At 32.4% G+C, this 26,513-nt stretch overlaps 1 protein-coding gene and 1 long non-coding RNA gene across 7 annotated transcripts in view; one reads left to right on the forward strand and one right to left on the reverse strand.

Annotated features, from left to right (window-relative positions):
- LOC148604812 (uncharacterized) overlaps positions 1-21,411 on the reverse strand; it is a 49,344-nt gene extending 27,933 nt beyond the window's left edge. Inside the window, exons 1-4 of one of the 6 annotated variants that reach the window (XM_088548879.1) lie at positions 21,345-21,411; positions 15,034-15,081; positions 10,416-10,503; positions 9,218-9,346 (exon numbers count right to left, since the gene is read on the reverse strand). The gene's annotated coding sequence lies outside the window, so the exon portion shown is untranslated. Of the gene's footprint in view, positions 1-7,702; positions 7,829-9,217; positions 9,347-10,415; positions 10,504-11,478; positions 11,654-14,952; positions 15,082-21,344 lie in introns of those variants that run through there. The other 5 variants (XM_088548876.1, XM_088548877.1, XM_088548874.1 and 2 more) reach the window with 5 other exon arrangements.
- Positions 21,412-23,226: 1,815 nt separating this feature from the next.
- Positions 23,227-26,510, forward strand: LOC148604813 (uncharacterized). The gene is made up of 3 exons (XR_015915877.1): positions 23,227-23,748; positions 24,255-24,451; positions 24,800-26,510. It is a non-coding gene; the product is annotated as an uncharacterized LOC148604813 (long non-coding RNA).
- The last annotated feature ends 3 nt before the right edge of the window (positions 26,511-26,513 follow it).

Below are 26,513 nucleotides of genomic sequence, written 5' to 3' on the forward strand. Positions count from 1 at the left end.
CTGCCCAGTGGTATGGAAGATATAAGTGATATTGCAAAGGTTGTGATGTAGGCCAAGTAATGGCATGACTCCATTTCAATATTACCATGCATGTATTATCAAAGTGATTTGAACATAGGTTTTATGATGACATGATTTAATTTTCTTCAGAAAAAAATAAAACTTCTAATTAAAGTTAACAATGACATCAAAGACTAAAATACCTGCGATATTTACACAAAAAATTAGATAAAAAAGTGCTAGATACATGTACTGTGAAAAAACTGTGAAGAAAACTGGAGACTAATAAAATCAAGAAAACGTGTGAACAAAACTAGAGATTCAAAAGAGTCTAGATCCCTCACTGAATAATCAGGAACACCAAGCTTAGCAATGTACAAAAAGAATAATTAAAATCATATCTTTCAAATGCAAATAATCGCTTCTTACCAAGTTTCATAATGACATGACTCAATTTCTTGAAACAAAAAAAACAAAACAAAACAAAAAACTTAGCAATGTAAATATAAATCTGAGATGTGAGGGAAAGAGTAATCATGGGAAACAAGGTTATAGCAGTAGTCAAAAGAATGTAATCCAGGGACAAAGACCAGACATACACAACAAAGAACATAATGTAACTAAAATCATACATACAAAGTAACAAAAGCAAATGAGCAACTGGGACTCCACCATTTTATTTCAATTTCAGGATTGTTGAGTTAAGAGATATATATACCATACATGTATACAACAAAGATTTTTTAAAATCTCATAAGCTCAATTTCATATAAATTACAAACTAACAACATAAGTACAAGCCAATTTGAATATCTGATACTTATAATACTATCTGGCTTATTTGGAATTATCTTAAAAAAACATGCTAAATATCAAATTCATACGTAATGATTATTTTGTGGTGAATTGATGGAATGAAATCAGTTCATACATGTCTGTAATTTAAATTTATGCTGCAAGTCAAAAAGAATGTTGACTTAACAAGTAACCTGGACTACTAAAATTCAAAAGAAGCATTTCATTTTAACAGAAAAGACCCCAAAGAACAATTTAATTCCTGCCTGTTTTGATCTTGTTACATAACCCTTCATCAAAAAATAATGCACGGATTCATAATATCTGCTGAGGGGGTCCCTCAACTACTACAATTACAGGACATTATCTATTGTGTAAATATGCCTTGTCATTGTAGAAATTCTGGACAAGTGTTGTGCATTTATTACTTGTCTTCGACAACTTAAATGCATTTTAATATTTCATACTTGGTGTGATAAATTACACTGATAGACCTGAACATGTGTTAAAGTATTAGAATTGATAGTTTTTTCTGTTAAATTAAATACTCTTTAAATGAATTATGGACCAAAATCAGATTGTTCAAGTAACGAACAAGGACTAGATTCTAAAACTATGATTTATTAATGTGTCAGCAATACTGAGATTGAAATATGAAGGGTTATTTCCCCTGAATTATAGATTTATTGCCCTATTAAAGGATAAGAGTTAGAAGCCTTATAATGAGATTGTACTATACATCATTGTTATGTAGGATTTGATAAAATGTAGACCCAATTAAACATATCCTCAAAATCATAAGAGATTTGCTACAAAAAATATAGACCCAATTAAATATATCCTCCAAATCATAGAGATTTTGAATTATCTATAATAGATACCATGCATTATGAAAGTGTACCGACAAAAATGTTAAGGATATATCAATTTGATTTCTTTATGTTTTTTCCCATAAGATCATATAATTGGGTACTACCTGTCTACAAAATATCTATAAATCATCTTTGTATTACTGTGACCACAATAAATTAAAATAAATATATGTGAAGCCATCTGAAATTTTTGTACCAAGAAATCTTCAAAAATATTGGACTTAAAAAGTGTAGTAGAGGACAAAATATAGCCTGAAAGCACAGACAGCCTGACATGAAGTCATGTCTTTTGGTATTAGTAGTATCTTGTCCACTTAAAAAGGTTTATTATATGGTCTTCAATAATCATTTAAATTCTGATACTTTTCTTTTGTTTCCGACATACCATATGAGTGGCCAGTCTTCTAGTCAGTTAGTCCAAAGTACAAACACTAAGTTACACTGGCCTCACTTATTAATGACAAGAAGTGTCAAGAAGCATCAAGAAGTGACAAAAAACCATCAAGATGCCTAGAAAAAGCAACAAGAGAGGAAAAATAGCCACAAGAAGATTTTAAATGTAACTATATATTTGACTACGTCAAATTACAGGTTACTCCTGCTTCATATCAAATCAATTACTTCATAGTTGGATTGAATCAGGTAAATATTGTAACCTGTACAAACCAAACCAAGCTGTTCACTTTATCCAGGTTAAAATTGAATAGATATTTAAACGAATTTATTTCAGACAGGTTTCAGTTTACATTGTACAATTCATCTACAATTATACAGAAAAAGTAAACCAATATCTTTTTTCTTTAGGTTCCTTACAATTTATCAGGATGCTCATATTAACCTGAGCATGTAACCTACATGGATAAAAATAGTATGTTGAGTAAAAATCTGGGCTGCAACCAGCAATACGGAGTAAGGATCTTACTAGTTTCGTATCTGTAACAAAAACAAAATGTATAACCTCTACAATGCAATGGGGGGTGGGGTTAAAGTAAAGTAACACAACTATTGCTGTTTGAATGAAATAACCAAATAAAATGTAATTTAATCTGAAGTTACAATGATGACAAGTCGTTTCTATTATAATATTGAATTTCTCCTTCATTGATACAGAAAACTTGAAAAGACAAGAAAATTTGTCATTTTATACATAAAGAGTATGTTTGTTTCTATCACACAATTTGTAATATAAAGAATTTGTAAGTATAACATCATAATATATTATAATATAAAATCCCCCTCTAAATAGATTTTGGTGTTGGAGTGAATGTATTGATATCCATTGGAATATGTATAAACTTAACCTCTCTTTATCTTAAAATTTTGTTAAGTCATTGAAGAAGTATGCATAAAAGTTGTTTGGACAACTCATCATGAAATTCAGAAGAGTGATTCAGAAATAGTCAACTTTTATTCAGAATATATTTCAGAGAACTCATAAAATGTTACCAGTTGTTTAAATACTCAGGGTTCATTCTTTGAAGTGAATAAATAACAGCTTTTGACAACTGTTCTGTTTTACTCAACATGTGTTTGTATGGACACTAAGACATGTCTGACAAAAAAAACTGCATTCTACAGGATTATACAACATAATGTCTCCAAACAATTGACCTCTTTTATTCAGGTTATGGTTTTATTTGACCCTAGAATTTAGTATAGACAGTTAATACCCTTAAAGTGTCAGTCTTTATAAGAAGCATGCAAACTGTGTAATATGCAATACACTCCAAAAAAGGATACACGTTTAATTTTGTTATTAAGTTGCTTCATAGATCTATATGATGAAATGTATAATCATTCATTCAATTTATTTGCTCTCAGGAGATAACTCACATTGAAATTCCAGTAGTTTCTATTGTATTTTAGTATCATTTACAGAATTATTTCCCTTAATTTTGAATTCTACAGTACGTTCTATATAATTAATACCTCCCAAGAACAAAGATTATATGAAAAGCCGTATGTCAATTTCTGTTTGATATAACATTTTAAACAAGATATCAAAATAAAAAATGTAGGCTTTCCAACCACGAATCACACTTTGCATGATTCTTAGATTGAGTAATACTTAAAAGAAAATTTACCATACAGCACCAGTTTTATGATGTTGCCTATTTAGTTTGTGGTTCAGACTGGCTTTAATGTCTATCAAGATTCTGTAAACAGGGACATTTTTATTGCCTTTTTTTTTTAAATGGGCAAAAATAAACAATGCTTAGAGGAACATCAAATTATTATTCAAGGCACAATTGCAAATTTAAAACTGTAAAAAATAGATTGCTTTTCAGAAACCTTGAAAAAGACAGAGCAAACATTCTCTAGTGAGTAAAACACCAAGTTGTTGTCCAAGCCTGAAATCAAATCCCATGTTATGACACACCTTAATAGTTCTGGTGTCTAAATATCAGAAGTCTGTGACAATTAGTTGTAGAGAAAACTGCTATGACAAATGTGTAACAAACAAGGGTTACACAATTTACACCACCTTTGGAGCAGACATATAATATGGAAGGAGCATCAGTAATGTCCTAAATATCTAGAATATGAGACCAGGGTACAGTTTTATACAAAAATCTCTGTTTGAGATTTCCTCAAATCTTTCCTCAACTCAGATATTGACCAATCAAATCACTTGAAATTGAAGATTTGAAGAAAATCTCTGTTCGAGATTTTTTTAATGAAATCGGGCACAGAACTATGAATGGCTAAAAATATTCTGACAGAAGTGAGAAGTATTGGCAGTGTAGAAATGTATTTAGCTTTTCCAGAAGAAAGTCTCACACATTCTCCTCACCGAATGAGACTATGCCTATATCAACATGGTGATCCACTGTAAACAAATAATGAGTTCTGCCCATCAAAGGCATAGCATAAAATCATATTTAAAAACTCAGGTCTTTCTGAACGAAGTGCAGGGTCTGGTTCCATAAAATTTTCCTAAAAACCTTGAGTTAGTCCTCAAATCTTTAATTTAAAGTGGTTGATTGGTCGAAATTTGAGTTGAGGAAAGTTTTGAGGAAAATCTCAATTGAGATTTCTTCTGAAATCGGGCCCAGAAAACATATTCATGAATACATGGTGAAACTGCAAGGGAAGGTGTCAGTGTTCATGTAAGATGATGGGATTATTGTAAGAATGACCTACCAATGACAGAGCTGTGATGTCAAGTACTATCACTACAACATTTCAAACAAAACTAGACAGGAAAAAACTTTTAGCACTTACAGTTGTCTCAGAAAGAGTAATCAAGGGAACCAAGATTCTAGTGGAAATTAAAAGAATGTAATCCAGGGACAAAGACCAGACATGGAAAACAGACAAACACAACAAAGAACATAAAATAACTAAAATAATACATACAAAGTAACAAAAGTGAAAGAGCAACTCCACTAAAAACTGGGAGCATGGAGCTTACCCTTAACCCTACTTTCAACTTAATACTAATGGGATAGTTTTTATGTCTGAATGAATTAACATAAATGATTGTGAAAATAACATTTTTAAACTTATGACTTTTGACTCTGTTATCAAAGGGACATTTCAATACATAAAAATACAGAAGTTAATACTTCTATACATACCCACACATGATTAGCACATTATTTTCCTGTTACAGTTTGGGTGTTTTGTGTTACCAGTGTTAATCAAACTGGTATTTACACTTTATATATTCTGATGTTTTCATGAGGGGTTTGCTTCACACTCTCACAACTTAAAGGGCAAATAAATTGCCTTGTTTGTGGTTTGAGCAAATGACCCCTAATTTTATAGTGAAAAGTAGTAAATAGTGGTTTGATGAAATGAAGATATTTTAAAGGGAGAAAACTCAAAATTTGAGAAGTGATTTGGAAGTAAACACAATGAAAACAGGTAAAAAACAATCCTGTTAATTAAGAAATCATTAAATACAATTGAAATAATTATTGCCAGTTCAGCCTTCAATATTTATCACAGCCTGACAGGCTTGACTGGTAAAAATGCTAATGGGCTTACAGAATTTGGCAAACAGGCCAATGATTTCTATATAAGTTCATGGTACACCAATTTTCAAGGCCTTCCTTAGTAGGCCAAACCATGATATTTGGTTCCCAATGAAAAGGAGAATCCTATTGATGTGGATACCAAAAACCTCAAAACTAATTCAAGCATCCACGAGCATATGTTTCTTTCCTAATCCATGAAAATTGGTAACAAATGAATTAAATACTTTCACAGTACAGGCAAGATTTAAAATGTGACAGTTTTTTGTTGCGTTTTTGTTTGTTTGTTTGTTTGTTTATTTATTTGCAATACAATTTTCTCACAAATAGTTTAAGTCAAGAAAACAGACTTATGCATTCAGATGTAAAAACAAAATAGGACGTGTACAATGGCATCATATTCGATTCCACAGGCAAACAGATGAACTGACGACAGACAAAGGTCATGATCACTATATACACTGGCTTTTCAAGGGGGTTATGTATTGAAAGGATGTGTATTAAACATTTTACCTGTACATTCATTGATCTTCAAGTGTAAGAGTTAAGTAGCTGGCTTTGTAAGAATCATTAAAAATCTGAAAAATGTGATACACCCCCAAAAAGGCTACATATTTTTATTTTTGTAATTAAGTTGTTTTATGGGTCTATACTATGAAATGTGTAATTATTCATTCAAATCTGTCTGCTCTTAGGAGATAATCAACATTGAAAATCCATTAGATTCTGTTGTATTTGAGGGTCATTTACAGAGTTATCTCCCTTAATTTTGAAATCTACAGTGGATTCTATATAATTTTTATCTCTTAGGACCACCAGTTATATGAAAAACCGAATGTTTACTTCTATGGCAATTCAAACAAAATATCAAAAATAAAAATATGTAGGCTTTTCAGCCATGAATCACATTTTGCATGATTCTTAGCTGGAGTGCTACTTAAGTAGAAATCTGTAAGAATCATGCAAATACTGTAATATGTGAAACACCCCCAAAAAGGCTACATATTTTTATTTTTGTTATTAAGTTGTTTTGTGGGTCTAAATGATGTATTCTATTATTATTCATTCTAATCTGTCTGCTCTTAGGGGATAATTCACATTGAAAATTCAATGTTTCTATTGTGTTTCATCGTAATTTACAGGGATTTCTCCCTTAATTTTGAATTCTATAGTGCATTCTTTATAATTAATACCTCCTATGAACAGGGGTTATATCAAAATCCTCATGTTAACATTTGTTTACTATCAGGGGTTATATCAAAATCCTCATGTTAATATCTGTTTACTACAACATTTTAAACAAAATATAAAAAATAAAAAAACGTAGGCTTTCCAACCATGAGTCACATTTTGCATGATTCTTAGCTAGGGTACTACTTAATTACACAATGCTTCTTCCCATTTTTTTAAGTGTGATCTATTTCAGGGAGGTCATACATCTAACACATCCCACATAAATATGTCCTCTTTATTGGTATTTCCTCTATATCTTGGTGCCCATACCTTACTCTCAGTATCTTTAATGATTTCATGAAAAAGTGACAAGATTTTTTTCCAGCAAAAATATAGAAGAAAAATACAATGTCCTGTACAAGTATTTGTTTATCTGGAATTTGGAACTAACTAGCACTATGGTCTATGATTCACCACAAAACACAACACACAGAGTTTTGGCATGCCTTTGGAAGTTCATTTCAACCAGAATACAAAATTTTCAAGAAAAATGATCACAATATTTTGGGACCAAATTCTACTTTTTTCCCTGTTATAAGAACAGCATTACCTAAAATGCAAGGCGAGGATTACCGGTAGTTACTCATATGACGAACTCAAATTATACAGGTTGTGCTGTGTCTTTTTTTCTGTTTTTGTTATGTGATTTCCTTTGGTGGTGCTTAGGGTCACATTTGAAGCAGATTTTTTTTTTTTTAACTGCAGTATATATACCAAATTTGACATCTCAATTAAAATGTTTGTATATAAATTTTGGGAAAAAAAAGGGGTATACATTCTTCAAAAAAATTATTTTGAAACAGATATAACAGGCTAACTTACCACTTGTCTGAATTTCCATTTCTACAAGGTGTGCCAATTAAATAACAATTAAAGATATAGTGTTACAGTTTTGGTAAACGCCTTTACTTAGTGCTAAAAAAAAACAAAACATTCAACACAATACTTCATAAGGCGACTGTTTTACAGGGTTAAATGTTTTATCTGAGAGGATCTAATTTGTCAAACTTTAAACAAAACAGTTAACCAAGTGACAAACTGCCGAATAATGAGTTTAATTCTTTAACGATTAATTAATAATTTGTGGTGATTGTTTAACAGAAGTACATAACTATCATAGCCATCTATAGCGCTGATGTCACCACCATTTTAAAATCATATGAGCGATTGTTTGGAAACAAATCAAGACCAGTTACTGAGGTGTGGATAGCCCCCAAATGTTTGCCAAGGCCCATGAGAATATGCAATAAAGATGTCATAATTAGTCAATTAGGTATAAGTATTTTAAAATACTCAATACATGACTAAAGATCATTCAAAAGCAGTGCTATAGAACTTAAGGGGTTGTTTGAGGTCCACAACCCTGAAATATTTCATCTAACTGACTCCTGCACTTTCTATCTTATCTATTAAAACTTTATTGTAGACAAGTGGACCATTGATTTAAAACTTCGAAAAGGCCAGGACCATTCGGTCTTGGGAGTAAAATTAAACCCCTTAACTTATTTCCTAATGGTGGATAGATGTGTTTGTAACTATATTGTAACTTGACTAAAGTAACAGTGAAAGGGAAGTTTCAGGTCCTCAATTTATCAGATTATTATAAGCATTTTTCTTTTTACGAAAACCCTAAGTATTAATATTCTTTTTTTAATATGCTGGACCCTGAAAACAATGATGAATACATACATTATCATATGTTGCTTGATTCATATGATAATTAACATATGACAGTTATATGATATGATATTTTGCTTGTGTGCAAACATATGATAATCATATGATTCTCATATGTAAATATTGTGCTTGCTAACATGTGATTATCATATGCATATAGACATTTATAATTAAACTTGTGATGACACATGTTAAGTAGCACTCCAGCTAAGGATTATGCAAAATGTGATTCACGTGTAAAAAGCCTACATATTTTTATTTTTGACATTTTGTTTGAAATGTCATAGTAAACAGAAATTAACATGTGGTTTTTCATATAACCTGTGCTCTAAGGAGATAAAAATTATATAGAATGCACTGTAGATTTCAAAATTAAGGGAGATAACTCTGTAAATAGCACTCAAATACAATAGAATCTACTGAATTTTCAATGTGGATTATCTCCTAAGAGCAAGCAGATTTGAATGAATAATTACACATTTCATAGTATAGACCCATAAAACAACTTAATTACAAAAATAAAAATTTGTAGCCTTTTTTGGAGTGTATCGCATTTTTCAGATTTTGCATGATTCCTACCTAACTCAAAAGCATGCCCCATATAATGAAAGACTCAAGTCGCTAATCGTCAAATATTCACTGTCACTAATTTTGGCTTACTTTCAACATCCGAAATGATACAAGTGTTATATGCTCTAAAATCGGATAGCTTCCACTAAAATCTTGGCTCCCTTGATATTATTGTGTACTCTCTTTCATAACCATTATAACTGGAATGTTTTCAATTATCTGGAACAATATTAAACAACTGGAAATGGCTATAACTGATAAGATATATAACCTTTATATAATCAATTGTAGAACATATATATGATACTTAAGAGGTACATTTTTATCTCATATGAAGCTAGAACTATTACCTTATGGCAGTAAACATGGCGAGGATCTGCAGCATTATATATGCCACATAAGCATTATGTGGCATATAACTACATATTTAAGCAAATAATATGCGAATATTAAGTACTGAAATTATGAATGCAATAAGTCTCTAACAATATTAGCAACTTAAAAATGTGTATATATCTTGACAATGTACTTTTTTCCTATTTCTTTTCTGCTTTAAACAAAAAAATTGGAAAGTTTGAAAGAATTAAACTTTCCAAAAACAGAAATCAATTTGCAAAATTTACAAGTATTAACTTTCCCATTGCTAAATCTACATACCATGGGTAATGGGAAACACAAATTCTAAAAATTATGTTATGTTCATGCACATATACCAAGTAACCCAAGCTTAGCAGCACTGCTAATAATTCAAAGATAACTGACATATATATAATTCATGATAAAACAATAAAGCATTAACAATTTTTTGAACATACTTTTCTGATAAGCACATTTTGGTGGTCAAAACAGATGTCTTTCTCACAACATTTATACAATGTGCGTAGTTGACATATATTGTAAATGTCTTTGTTTGACATTGCTCAAAGATGGAAAACAAGTCTAGCATTTAAAATATCAACACCTCTTTCAAAGCAAAGGAAGGTACCATCCATCTGAATGTCAAAATAAAGAATGAAAAATTTTGAAAATGTCCAACTACATACAAAATATGACATGTTTTCCAAGTAAATGCAAAGTTTCTATACAATATAGCAAAAAAATATTCCTTGTTCAGTGATTTTTGAAATACATAAAAATTGATTTGTTTTCTAAAAAAAAAATCAGAAAAATGATTTCCTTTGAAAATAAAGAACCCCTTTGTGCAGCACAGTGTGATAGGATCCCATCCAACTGTGTTGAAGGGAATTGAATTCAAATTTTGAAAAAAAAATAAATTATCAAAACTCACTGTATTCCACTATAAATTGATCTGTACTGTAATTTGAAGATGTCTATTGTTCTTTACACATTAATCCTTCATTCTATCACAATCAAATCTAAAGAAAATAAATGAAAAATATATAAAGTATATTTACATGTACATGTATTGCTTAACAAATAGAGGCAGAAATTCTGAAAGGAGAACCACTCAAGTGATTTCAGAGATTCAAATTAGTAGTAATCTGAGGCCAGGAGGCCTAGGTTTCCCGGGTGGGTCCAGGTGAGAGTGTAATGAGTGTATGCCCCCTTTTTTCAAGGAAAAAAAACAAAAAAATATCACAATTTGCTATATATTGTATTGAATATAGCAATTTATCAAATTCAATCATTAAACATGTCCTTTTATACTGATTCTTGTAATTACGCCTCCCCTTTGACATAAAATCCTTGATCCACACCTGGTTTCTGACTTAGGATCATTGAAATTTCATAAACATTAATGTAGGTCCTGACCTTTCAACCCCTGTCGAGAACTTAATTTTCCTATAGCAGACTATTGATTTAGGTGCACCTGGTCCATCCTCCCAGTTTTTAGTGTTTTTGTTACTTTGTATGTATGATTTTAGTTACTCTATGTTCTTTGTTGTGTATGTCTGTTTTCGATGTCTGGTCTTTGTCCCTGGATTACATTCTTCTGATTACCGCTATAACCTTGGTTCCCTTGATTACTCTTTTAAATCTCTGAAAAGTCCAGAACCTTCAATACCTGAAAAGTGAATTTTCAGGGATTTCCTACATATTCAACAAACTTTTTTAGTATAAGCAATCCTCCTTGGAACTGAGTCAAAATAGTTACTGTGAAAGTATTATTGTTCATGGGGTACCAATTTTCGTGGTTTTCGTGGGTCTGGTAAACCACAAAATTTGGTTCCCAGCGAAGAGGAAATTTCCCATTTGTTTGCTAGATTTTAAAATCCAGGAATTCAAGAATCCACAAACTGATATTTTTCCCTAAACCACAAAAATTGGTACCCACAAATTAAAGTACCTTCATAGTAACACTTCAGTTAATGAAATCTTAATTTGCTCACCTGACCATATAGGGTCATGTGAGCTATAGATATCACTTGGTGTCTATTGTTGCCCATCTGTCATCACTGTTAACATTTTTCCAAAAATCCTCTCATCTGGCACTATTAAACCAATTACAATCAAATTTGGTATGAATGTTCCTTAGGTTTGTGACTATTTCTAAAATCTACTTCTCTGAAACCATAAAACAGATCAAAAGGAAGGAACATCATTAAGCAAGATCCTTTGATCCAAGTGTCTGCTATATAATATAAATGATATATCATAATTTCAGGGATTTTATACATCCCATCTAGAGATAGAGGATACGAAAGATGTTATGAAGTCAGCCTCATACCTTGACTTATGGTACACTTAGAGAGCAATGGAAAAGAAAAACTATTGACCAAACTAAAATGACGAACATGACTTTTCATTCCATATATCTCATCATCACCTGCATATGGAGTTTTCATATTACTGCTCATACCTCATACCAGAGCTGCCATAACTACGCAGACTTTTTGTAGTTCACTAGACTTAAACAATGTTATGTTGCTACAAAATTGAAGTCATATCTACAGATGTTTTATGGTCATCATCATGAAAACTTGGATCGTTACAGTGTATCCATTTGCACCATGAGAACACATTTTTATCAATTTAGATAGAAGATCAGAATTGATATAGCAGTCACCAGAGCCTTTAGATTTGTAAAGCCTGATAGCACCTGCAATTATTTTACACTGCCACAGTAAAATAATCCCACTTACATACCCATATAGGTTCAACTATAGATAGTTAGGTCCATTTTGTTGGTATTTCTAGTATATCAAATTTAATTCTATGTTATTTATCCAATAAAAAAACCCAATAAACAACTTTTACTGCAAACTTAATATGCTGATTAAGTAGGATTGTACATTATGAACAAGGATACAATTAGAAATAGTTGACCTCTAATCTCTGTTAGATTCTATGCAACCAGTCATTCACTGTCAATATATTCAAGTTGTCTATTTATTTTTTAGGCACATAAAATAGATAGAAATGAAAACCTGCAAGGCTATAAATAGTCGGAATGTTAAAGCTGTCTTCTGATATTTCATGCAGGCCCTGGCAGATCCAAATATTTACAAAAAAGGGGGCAGTAGATCCAATCAAGAAACTTATATAAAGAAAGGGGTTCCATGCTATGATTAGCCACTCATTTGTTTGCCAAATGTTTTACAAATGGAAAGCATAACCCCCCAAAACCATCCCAATCTCTCACTCACTGTGTCATGTATTTTTATTATGATTATAGCCTCATGTCATTGGAAGCCTGGAGATGAAGATGACAAATTAAAATAAAACTTTGCTTAAACGATGGCATAGGAATTTTGGTTATGTATTTCTCAAGAATGGTGTCAGTCTGTGGTCCAGTAATATTGCCTTTTGTAATAATCATTCTATTGGGCTATTTTGGTCATGTGTAAAGATAATAGAGCTGCAGGTGCTGCAGGTGCTTCAAGACCTTAAAAGTGCAAGGCTAGTGTTGTCTACACCATATATAATTGTTGATATTGTATTCTATGACTTTGGCGTTTATGTTAATGTACGTGTGTCTGGAACTAGATGCTCAAGAGACTAAGCACTTTAATTGAAACATAGGTGTCTATGCGATAACTTGTAGCACTTGAGCTATAAAGCTTATATATGTGTTTCAACAGAGGAATGTAGCTAGTTGAGAGGGGCATGCATCTAAGGATTTACTTCAATGATTGTAGCGGCTTAAGTTTGAATGATTGACAGACAGTTTCGACATGGAGGTCGATAAATTAAATTTCAAATTGAAAATGTTTAAAAACTTGGAAAGGCCAATTAGTAGTTTGTAGCTCAATTACATAGTGTGTCAGAGAATTTTGTGATCATTCATCCAGGTGGTCCATGTAAACTGGCATCAAACCTGAATATTATGCAAACTGGCGCACTGCAACGATGTATTATGAAATTGGTGTGTTTTTTGTAATGTCCTTCGTACTCGGGATGGTGAATTTAAAAATAAAATCAAAGAGTTCAATATTAAATATTTACACAATAAGCTTATTTTAGATACGTTTGAATTCAATCCCCTTACTTTCATTTTATTCCACTTTTTGCAATTTGACAATTACTTGAGGTGTAAAAATTCACAAGATCAATATGAATTGATTCAGAGCATGAGTTTTTTTTATATAACTTGTCATAGTTTTCCTTTCCTCTTTTGTTCAAAAAAAGATATTTGCAATTTTTTTTTTAATGTTTTGTTTTGACAAATTCTGGCTTAGGTTAAGGTATTCAACACGATGTATACTAACAATGCATATGTCTAGGTTCAGTGTCTTTTTGGTACTACATAGGGGGTGGCCATTTGACCCGAAAGTGGTTAATGAGACCTGACCCTTGTTTGAGTTATTGTCCTTTGTGACATTTATTTTTGCTTTTTTACTTTTTTCAATTTTACTGATCAACTCCTCTGAAAGCTCAAGTGCCAATGTTTTGAAATGCTCTTTTCAAATGATCCATTTTTGTGTTGCTCAAATCGCTCAGCAGGTAATAGGAATTTAATTGATGAACTTTTTGTTCAAAATGCTACCACTAAATTATTTCAAATCTCCAGGTGAGTGATTCATGCTATTCAGAGCCTCTCATTTATCTTCACTACTACTTTCAATATTTGTTTTCTTTTCTCTGAATAGTGACTACTGTTTTTTTGTCTTGGGCTTCTACTGTAAGACCCAACAATATCCAACCTAGAGCAAGTTAAATATCCTTCTGAAAGAGCAATCAAGCGAACCAAGATTCTAGGGGAAATCAAAAGAATGTAATCTAGAGACAAAGACCATTCATGGAAAACAAACAACAACAAAGAACACAAAGTAACTAAAATAACACAGCAAAGTAACAAAAGAAAATGACAACTCGGACTCCACTAAAAACTGGGAGCATGGACCAGGTGCACCAGTAGGGTAAGCATCCTCTGCTTTTCTAAATACACCTGCTGAGTTGCTCATAAAAAGTCAAGTCCGGGGTAGATGAAAGAGGAAAGGGAAAACTATAACATGTAGAACAAATCAGTTTTCATGGTGCAGATGAATACACAGAAACAATCCACGAATTCATGACGACCATAAAACGTCTGCAGTGATGACTTTAATCTTGTAGCAACATAACACTGTTCCAGAAGTCTAATTGTAAGAAGTCTAGCGCAATACAAAAAGTCTGCATAGCTACAGCAAAAAATAAAATTAGACAAACTACCGGTAATAGAAATAAGACTTAAGTTCATTTTTAATATATTAAAATAAGACAGAATATTAAAATACCTGTACATGAATGTAAAAATAATCACTGAATGAAAAATTACGTATCTGAGCAAGAAAAATGGCAGCAAATATTTTTTAAAGTCATAAAATCATGCGATTATGGTTGCAAGTAAATACTTGGATCAGAAAAAAAATGAACTCTCTTACCTGATAATTCTCAGTTAATACATTTTGAGAGTCCTTCACTATATTTCTTTATAATACATATATACTATAACATGGATTTACCTTTAAAAGGGTACCAATTCACATTCAAATCTGTCAATCACCTTTGTTCTGAAAAACATTACAGATTTTCACAATTATTAGAGGTTATTATCATGTTTCTGTCATTATTCATAATTACCTTTAACAATTATATTTATCCTCTAAATTGATAAATGACAGGTAAAAAGACCCCCAACCAGGAGGCCCCCAACAGCTAAATGAAGTAAACAAATGTAAAATATTTAAATTTTTAAAGGATATCTCTATGTGGTTATAATTTATCAGATAGTATATAATTAAATCAACAAGTTCAATAATTCACTTAGACACAGTTAGGATTATATTCAGTACAAGGGTGGTAGCTACGACAAATCTAATTACAAAACTAGATTGTAACTTTACATGAATGAAAAATGCACATATTTTTGAAAAACAATGTTCATGGCTTTAAGCATCTAAGTGAAATTAAAGAGGTTATAAACATACTTTTCAATCTTCAGATTGCATGGATTTCTATAGCATTCTTTAGGGTCCATTAAAAGGGCCCTTTCCAAATGAAAACTATTTCAAAATCATGCAAAATTCCCACATTACTAACTTAACTGCCTAAATTTGATTCCCATTTGACTAGATATTGCACAAAATCTTCACAAAATGGCCCAAAAAGGACCATTCCCAAAATACCAAGAAAAAATCCTAGATTGATTAACTGAAGATTAACTTCCAATAGCAATTAACATATTTCATCCACAAGTTCGTGATGACGACCATACAACTTCAGTAATAATGACTTCAATTTTGTAGCAACACAACCCTGTTCCAGAAGCCTAATTTTAAGAAGTCTAGTGCTATACAATAAGTTACAGCAAGCTCAGGCATAACGTAGAAGTTCTGGTTAAAATCTCCATACACAGGTGCTGAAGGGATGTTGCCACAGATGAAAGGAAAGTTGACGATTCTGAATGAATAGTCATCATGTTTGTTGTAAAGTTTAGTTGATAGTTTTCCTTTACCATTGGTCTCTAAATGTAGGTCAAGATATGAGGCTGACTTCACAGTGTCTGTAGTATCCTTTATCTCAAGTTCTTTGGGGTAGATATGATGTATAAAATACCCAAAATTAGGATTGTTTAAAGATAATACATCATTTATATAGTGGAAACTGAGAATAAAGGACCTAACTAATGATATATTCTTTTTTTCAAATCAGATCAGCTATTAAGTCAGCCTCATAATAGAAAAGGAATAGGTCAGCAAGTAGAGGAGAAGAATTTGTTCCTATTGGATTGCTGATCATTTGTTGAAAAATGCTGGACAAATGTGTTGTCAATAAAAAAATTCCAGCATTTTGAAAACATCTTCTGTATATTTGGAAGATGACTTGGAGTTATTTAATTATATAATTTTTTAAGTCTGGATTTTAACTGAGTATGGGGAATAGACGTATACAGTGTTGAAAAACCATAAGTTTTAATGTTATTATATACTGGTAATAATCTCAAGAGGATCTTTTGAATTTTTCAGAATCCATATTACCACTACGGGAGTAAAAAGTGTTGTGGTAGGACTGGAGACCCTCTTTGACAGCTGTGAGTATCAGAGTTAAAAAATTTGAAAGAGGTTTGGTGGTATATTTTGCAGATCAATCTATGTAACGTTGTTTATATGGATTCTTGTGGAGTTTAGGAATCCAGTACATAGACGGTAAATCCCAAACATCGTCTTTGGTAGAGAGACCAAAAGAGGATAGCACAGATTTATGGAAAGCAATAATGACATATTTGATACAAAAGAGTGGAGAGAGAATTTCGTACATTTTTATCATGCACAAATCTTAAGACAATGTTTAAAGCTAAAAAGGATAATTGGGAATTTCACTGCTGAAATCCGGGGAATTTTTGCACAATTCTCCTAAGGAATAGAACTGAAATTCACACCCAAAATTATGAGAGGAAAACCACTGCTACACAGCTAAAAGGTATTAATGCTTCAAATATGCTTATTCCGTTTTTATCAGTGTAACAATATTGCCTGTCTGATTCTTGTGGATCTTTACTTCAAATTGGAAAATAAGGTGAGTTCCAGTCAATATAAAGTTGCATAAGTTTATACCTAGTTTCTTTTTGTAGAGACATAAAATATCATTGGATAAAGGAGATTTATAACTACTTTGCAATGCTAATTTAAAAAAAATTCTCTTTAAAAAAAGGAAGACAGTAAAATATATAAATTTGATGATGTGAGTTTCTTTAACAGTTTGAAGCAATCATGACTATGAAAAAAGTAAGAGTATGATATCTACATTTTCTTCAGTAAAAACTTAAGTCAAAGGGAGGTAAGACAACCAACCGCCTTTAGTCTCAGTCTTACAGAATAATATAAAATGTAGGACTTATTACTGATGCACAGAGTAATCTTCTTATATAAGCAGGTATTTAAATCATACATTCATGAAATTTTCTATTTAAAAAAATTATGTGAACAAAGTTACTCCTAAAACTAAATTATTTACATGTACATTATACATTTACACCAACTGGATATTAATTGCATATGTTTTTATAATACTGGTGCTGGTTTCAAGTGGATATGTATTAAGAAAAGAAGTCAGAGGTTTTTGCCATATGTGTTCATTCAAAGTTAAACAACTTTTGGAAATGGGAGGTAACACTATATTCAGTGATAAAACAACTACAAAATCAAAAATGATAAATTTTACCAACTGCAAAAGACTGCATCATGCTACACATGCACATCCTGCTCATATGAATGTTTATAGTACTAGAATTCTGAATAAAAACAAGAGGCTCTTGGTGAGTCTGAATTGCTCACCTGGCAAACCATACCCTATTAACTAAGGAAGAACAGATATCATGCTTTGTTACCATGTTTGACAAAAAATTGCTGAAAAGGGCATATATTGATGAATACTGATATTTAAACTGAGTATCTAAGGCACTGTAATATTATCTAAATGCCTTCAAAATGTTTAAGAACCTCTGGAAAAAAATTTGGCAGAAATCCCCCTATGCCCTGTTATTCCAACAGGTCTGAGAGGATATTAGCTCGGTAAACATTTACAGAAAAAGAACAATGAATTTAAATCATGGCTTTACTATACTAAATCATCACCATTCAACTCAGGAGACCTTTGTTTACTATATAAATCAAATATCATTGAAATCAATTAGCAGGAAAATAAATGGCTACCCAGAACAAATTTTGTCATCACCTTTCCATGTTTCTAATGAAACTAAAAATAATTGGAATCCGAGTAACTAGTGAAAATGATTGCAAAATGGCAGCCATTTTGAAAATGGGCGCCTAAAAGAATAGTTTAATACTGCCAGTCAATTCAAAATATTAAGTTTATCTTCTGAGCAGCTTTCACCTTCACTATTCTTTTATAGTTGATGGAAAAATAGCAAAAAAAACATTTTGACCCCATGCTCTATTTTAGTACGGACTGCCATAATTTTTGCCCGATGATAAATTTTTAATGATCAGTTTGTGCAGAATAACCAAAAAAACAATTATGCCAACTTTCATTAAATTTTGTTGCAGTTGGTTTCAAAGGAGATTTTCAATGTTGTACACATGAAAAAATGACCAAAAAAATCTGTTTCAGGGGCCATAACTTCTACATAAAGCCACAAAACATTTTAAAATTTTCTACATGCCAGTAGATCTGTCTTCTGATGGTGAACAAAAGTATCCTTTATCAGAATTATGCTTAATTCAACAGTTTTTGAATTATTTGTAAAAAACGTATTTTGACCCCTATATTTAGTAACAGTTGCCATGCTTTTTTACAGACCAAAAATCCAAACATTCATTTTGTGCAAGATACCCTAAAAAATAATCATACCTACTTTCATTGAATTCTGTGTATTACTTTCTTAGGAGAAGATTTTTGAAAGTAATAACAGCAAAGACAGCACAAAATGTCAAAAAAGGGCAATTACTTCAACTGGGTCAACAAATTTTCACCAAAATTTGACCAGATAGATCTCATCATGCAGCACCATTTTTCCCATTTTTCCTGTTAAACCTAACAGTTTTGGAGATATATGCAAAAAAGAGGATCCCAGGAGCCTGAAGCGCTAACCTGCGTAATTTTTATGCCTTTCAAGGGCAACAACTGTAACAAGGAGTTGTCTAACAATTTTGACTCAAAGAAGACTTTGGTACTTTGGTAGGACTTCTCATCAGGATCATTTCATCAATTGAAAGTTTCTTTTTATCTATTCTAGTTTTCAAGATATTGGCTAAAAACTGTAAAAATACACACTATTATTCACCTTTCAAGCGCAATAACTCTAACAAGGAGTCATTTGACAACTTCTGTGTAACCTCTGTTCTATTTTTAGTAACCGCGACCATGTTTTTCCACTGATCATAAATCCCCATGTTATTTCTATGCAGAACACCCTAAGGAACATTCATACCAAATTTGTTACTGTTTAGTAAAGAAATTTCTGAGGAAAAGATTTTAGAAAGAAATAACACTAAAAATAGAGAAAAAAACATAGGAAAATGGCAACATAGCTTAACAGATTAAAATAAAAATTTGACCAGAAGTAGATCTTATGCTGTATACTTTTACCCAATGTCAGAATTTGGCTAAATGGTTTTGGAGGTATAAAAACTTCTGTCTGACCCCTATGTTCTATTTTTAGTAACAGCAGCTACTAAAAATAGAACATAGGAATGAATCAAAAATCCCAAAATCAGTTCCATGCAAAACATTCTACAGAACATTCATAACAAGTGTGGTTCTGATTGGTCTAGTAGTGTCTGAGGAAAAGTTTTTTGAAAGAAATAACATTTAAAATAGGGAAAAAAAAACATTGAAAAGGGGCAATAACTCCAACATCAGACCTGGCGAAACCATTTTTCAACCTGTTGGACATATGATTCGTGCATGTCTAATAAAAAAAATGTACCGAACATCTGGTCTGTAAATCGCGCAAATTTTACTGGACCAGCAGCTAATAGTACTGGTCATGTCTGACGGTCCAACGAATTTCGCCATGACTGCAACATGGCTAAACAGATTAAAACGATAATTGGACCAGAGATACATGTAGATCTCATTGTACTGAAATTTTCATCTAGTCAAAATTTGGCTAACCTAACAGCTTTTGAGATATGTGTGAAAAACTTCTCCAATTTTAGTAACAGCAGCCATGATTTTCAACAAATCAAAAATTTGGCCAGGTGAGCTCAAAAAGGGCAATAATTCCAACACATCAAAACAATTAATTTACATGAAAATTTCATATCAGATACACATGTAGATCTCATCATGCTGAACACTTTAACCCTGTCAGAATTTTGCTGAACCTTACGGTTTTTTGAGATATTTGTAAAAAGAACAACTGTTTCATACCCAAACTCTATTTTTAGTAATGACATAACTATGAATTATCATTTGTCGAATTAATGACATCCTGGAAATGGAAGCCAGATCATGGTAATTTAAATTTCAAACTCCATCCCCATGATCCCAAATATTGAAGCAGACTTTTTTCTGATACTAATTAATCTTACTGAAATCATCTGTTATTGAGTTTACTAATAAATAATATCATGCCCCTTATGTTAATTCAACTTAGTCCCCCTCTGCAACATATACCTGACAAGAAAGCGTGAGATCCCAATCCTGTCTATATATCAATGAAAACATGCAGTCATGGCATTTTAATATGGAAAATATGTCAATATAAAACTTCCCATACTGAGGTCTGAATTCCTGACTGAAATCAAAATATCCCAATGTAAGTTAATCACATAAACATGTACAATGTACATGTATGAGAATTTATTCATGTTTTGACATAGGGAATTACTTTGAGCTTTGGAAATTCCTCCATGAAACAAATTCAATCAAATTTGATTGTGATGTCACTGGACAGGATAATAGGCATCAATAGCCACTCGCACTATCCATGTTACTGATGGAAGCAGTCAACTGATTAGGTATTGCTTAATCCAAAGCATGAGCCTAAGGAAACATCCACAAACATGTTCACTTTGCAGCTAAATCACATCGAAGAGAGTCATGATACCATATGATAAGGCAGGTGTATGCTGTGAAAAACTAATTCGACCAATTACTGCAACAAATAATAACCCTTTGGCTTTGTAACATTTCTGAGTAACAAGAAATTGAAATGAATTGAACAGTTAAAGTGATTGAACCACATAGTTGGTCAATTACCACCAAACCATTCATAGTCAACTGTAACATAATTCAATTGAGATACACTTCCCTTAAGTTTTTTATGCTTTAAATTTAATAGAACAAAGAGAATGACAATATTTTGTACCTGATTTCAAAATTCCAGATCCAACATCTACTGATAATTATTTCACAACACATCCGGGAACCAGAACTTTTAACTAAGGTTATCTCTCTTATCCCATGAAAGTCTTGTATTTTTGTTTAAACTGTCCGTGTCTGATGATGGTGGAATTAGTTGGATGTAAAATTATACAAGCAACACGAGGCTTGTAAATATAAATGTTTTCCTTTCTGATAAATAAAAAATCCAAACGTGTTACAGATAGTGTTTTTATTTCCAATAGTTTTAAACATTTAAACAGGTATTCCCTATGGATAAGAATAAAAATGTTTTAATTTTCACTTGTAAATTTTATTCCTTTTCATTTCTTTAGTACTGCATCAAGGATTTTTTTAGTAGACCATTGGCTGTATAATCTATTCTAAAAGCGATTTTTTTCAATCTTCATAAACCAAAGAAGGATTTTGTTTTTAACTAAAAAAAACTTTTAATTTATTTCCAACAGAATGGTAACATTAGGGATATGTTGAAAAAACACTTTAAATTTTAAGTTTATAACACAGGTCAGCACATTCATAAAAACAGGAACTTTATATTACTAATAGTATTATATGATCCCTGATATAAACAAGTATTATTTTTTATCAATTTACATCAAAGACAGGAATTGATGTAGCTGTCACCATAGTCTATAGATTTGTAAAGCCTATGAGCATCCTCATGGTCTCAGTATCGTATTAATTTTCCCATAGACTTCTATCGTGAAGTGCATATTTTTAGGATTTTTTTAAAAATATGTAAATTGATTCAATAAAACTTTCACTTATGTAGCATTTCTAAGGACATGTGAAAAAATAATTTACCGCAAAGAAAATAGGGTGAGTCCACGAAGATCGGACAGAAAAGTAGTCTCGAACTATAAATAGCCATTTTCCCTACTTTCACTTTCGTTTTGCACTCACCAAACCAACCTTTTCAGTGGAACATTTTTATGATATTATGTTAGATTTTCTTTTAAAAAAGTTCTTCATCTTACAGTGTGATGTTTGCTCTATTTTATAAGTCATTGTTCATATCTTTTGACAAAATGTTAGTTTGTAGAGAGGCAAAAAGAAAATGCACTATATTTTTATAGCATCCATGTTTTGATGTACACCTGCTCAGGGATATGCAATACGACACTGGTACCTCATCTTTCTCTCTCAAGTTACACCGCCGCAGGAAAAAAGTTCCATTGACATGTATACGTACCCCGCCAAGGTTCAGATGCAAACACTTAGGTCCCCTTTAAGGTTATTTCTAAAATATCTAGTTTGATCCCATGTTATTTACGCCAATATTCAAAACCAATAAACAACTCAGTTTACTCCGAATTAACAACGATCCAATCAGAATTAGTTTACCTCTCACCTAAAACTGTATCTGTTGTTCATTTCTATGCATTTACCTGGATCAGGTAGTGTTATAACAAGTCCCTGCCTGGATAACCCAGTTGCTTACTTTATAAGGTTTAACGGTTGGTCAGAAATCTTTCGATTTGGGACCGCACGCACATCGGTCAAGGAAATAATTATCGATCGGAGCATTTTTGTTTGTATATGTATTTCTTTTATCTAAATACAAAATGTCCCACTCTATTTCACCAGATGTACATCATTTATGCTGTGATTGATAGATCTACGTGTTCTCGAGTTACTTTAAGGGAGAGACGAGATGCCAGTCAGATCAGGGACTTTATATTAGCATTATATAGTCCTTGGTCAGATCAAACACAAAACATAACAGCACCAACAATTATGCAGCAGCTCTTAGCATATTTTTTTGCCCAACATACACGATCTGATTTGTGCCAAGTCATGGAGAGTAGCGTAATTAAAGATTTACTTTTTGCTTGGATTGAATTTTTGCGGAGGACGTAGTGATTATCGGGAGTGCATGAAAGTTTTTACCTTGTTCTGACTGTTTCTGGGAATAAGGCTTTTGCAAACCAGTCAAGTAAGACGAGTTTCTCTTGTTATACCATAGTTTCACAAATATTTCCCGACGAGTCAAGACTCATAGGATAGTTCTACTTTGGGTGATAAAGTATGACCATTTTGATAAGAAAATTAATATTTTTTTTTCTTTTTTGATTTGAGCGAAGCTCATATTTGTTACATGAAGCGTCGTCATTTGGTGTCCTCATCGTTTGGACCATTCAAAAAGCTGCTCCTGCTGCCCAGGACACAGGTATATAATGATTTGATCCTTCTAGCCCATCCCAACTCAAAAAAATAGCAATGTTCATTTGAGTTATTTTAAGAACTGAAATAAATACCTAGCTGTGGTTGGAGCATACGTATATGTTTCTTTTCTCTGTTGTACCTGACTTCCCACAATTTCACACAATATTGTACTATGTGGTAAATCTTTGTTATCTGCTCACAAAGTAAGTTCAATGTAATGTGTAGCTGCGAAATCGTAGCTCTTGATCTTTTTTTTGGGGGGGGGGGGATTTTGCGATCTAACGTTAAAAAAGTACAAAAAAATAGTTAGAGCTACGTTTCACAGCTATGTAATGTGATGCTACGATTTTACGATTTTAATATATGTAATGTATCATGCCCTCACGTTACCCCTCTCCCTTTACACTACGCCCACGGAACGTAGTGTGTGTATAATGGGGGGTACGTTATCTTATCTAGCCCCATGGATCCATTCATGTGGATAATGAAAGTGTATCAACATTTTATTACAAACATAACTTCATGCATTCATATTTGAATCAAGACATTGCTTATTAATTACGGGTACTGCCACTAATAGCGAGTTTGTCAAAGCTAACGTGCCCCTTTATACAGGCGTTTCATCATCCCGTACATGCCCGAATCGCTCATTTACCGCATCAACCAATAAACATCTGACTGTTCACGGAACTCATTTTCTTGTAAATAGGTAACAAGTTTGTTTCCCATATACCCAAAGTCATACAGGTTTTCCTGGGACCATCGAATATTATATATAGCTTGACAACATCTTCAGCCCATTGGACACTTAAGTATTACATGAGGTGATGGCAATAGCTCACATGGCCTTGGACCGACTCAGCTAAAAAGCGGGAGAGACAGCAGGTGCTCCGTATCATATTGCAAGTGAGTATAATTTGGTAATAGTCCTGCAACAATAATGCTGCTACCAGACACGATTCACAAAGGGGTCCCGTCAAAACAATTCACACGAAGTCAATATCATTTAATTCAACAAAGAATCTTGACGCAAAAAGGAAATAATACGAAAATGGTGGAGAATTATCCCAAATTAACAAATTAAATTATGGTAACAAAAATCGCCATAATATATGGGACATTGCCAACTGTAAATTCAAACATGGTATTTGATCTTGAACTTGATAAATATAGCAACAAACCACGCGACGAATTAGCATGCAGTTTTAATGATACACACTTTTTACATTGTTTTTTTTTTCTTTTTTTTTCTAGGAAAATGGGCTCGATGGGCATTCGAACGACAGTGATCAAATTGTGGTTCCCTTGGTACAACTTTAGACACTAAAGTGTGAATCATCAAAATAGGAGGTCCAAGTCAGAGACGTAAAAACTCAAGTGCATAACCATTTGAAACGTGAAAAACATGAAAGAGAGATTATCTATGCATGCATACTGTAGAAAACAAAATATAATTAAAATTGCATATAATTATGATTAGGAAATCGTAACAGTACATAAAAAAACTAAAGTACTTGCACAAAAACCGGTTCAGTGACATCAAGTGCTCTGGAAGAGTAAGTATTTCCTTCTCATCGGTCCGCCAGGAGCCCCGTCAAATCAAAAAAATGTTAAATGTTTGGAAATTTAAGTCTATATCGGTATTTGAAGCAGGTTAACATGCAGTTCCGACTATTTAACATCGAGATGATTTTGTCGAAACGAAAAACACAAATACCTTCGCAAAACGATCTAACAAACGAACAAAAACAAAAACAAAAACAAAACAAACAAAAAAAAACAAATTTGGAAGAAAGAATTCAAGGCACTCAGTTGTCTTTAAATGGCATCAGTTATTCCTTAAGCAAACACGAAAATTACAAATAGTGAAAGAAAACGGAAGTTAAACCCTGCCGTATGTTGTTAAATGTGTAGTAATGGTCATATCATATGACTCATTTACACAGCGTTAGTCGGAACTCAACCTTTGCAATGACTGGGATGGAAAATCTCAACCCAGTTGACAAATATTTGGGACCAGTCCCATTTTTTTCTGGATCACCTCCGAGACCAATCGTTCATATTTTTGGTAGATGTAGAAATTTTCAGTTGACACTAAACTAATTTTCTTGAGCAAAAAAAAAGACACAATAGTATAGATAATTCTTAGAAAAATGTATCGTGACAAAAATGTTCGATTTTGAGTAACTTCTGCTATATGGATAAAATCATAAAAACGCAAACCGAAAGACTAACCGACACAACGAACTTTAACACACACACACAAGAAAATACGCGACAATATTAGACAAACTAATCAAAACTAGCTCTTGTAATTTGTCCACTACGTTCCCGCATCAAAAATTTAAGACGCAACCAAGGCTCTTCATATTGACCAGTGTAGACCGAATGCAACGAAGCGTTTTCTAGTCCTGACAGTCGGACATGAGATGGGGAGATACCACCCTCCCACCCCGACAAGCGAAGAATCACATTTCGTTATTGTACATGTGAATTCGTGGCAAAACCATGATGACTTGCAAACTTGAAGACCAGCTGAGACTCAGCTGATTGTGATGGCATTTATAAATAGTAACAACGAATATGGTAATGTCGTTAGAGTTGTCTACATTCCAGACATAATATTCTCGAAGCTGTCATAACAAGAAATTATCGCAAGTTGTGGGAAATTTTAGGTCTTTTGAATAACTATCGAATTATAATATGATTATGTACAGTGTATTGAACATTTCTGCATAATTTAATTTTAAAATCACACGGAAATATTTTCGTTTTTACGTAAAACATGTTTTGAATTAAACAAATTCTCCCAACTTTATTTTGGACTGCTGCCAAACAGCTGTTGATTTGTTTCGCGCGTCTTGCCAACCATATAGTAAACAGGCTTGGGAATTTTAAAATAATGCGCGACTAAAAATAGTTCTTCATGTTTCATGTGATTTCTCTTATTTATTACTATTAAACAGTT

This window comes from Perna viridis, chromosome 10 (assembly GCF_037379345.1).
Source record: "Perna viridis isolate PV_CMFRI_1.1 ecotype Kerala chromosome 10, ASM3737934v1, whole genome shotgun sequence".
NCBI classification, from domain to species: Eukaryota; Metazoa; Mollusca; class Bivalvia; order Mytilida; family Mytilidae; genus Perna; species Perna viridis.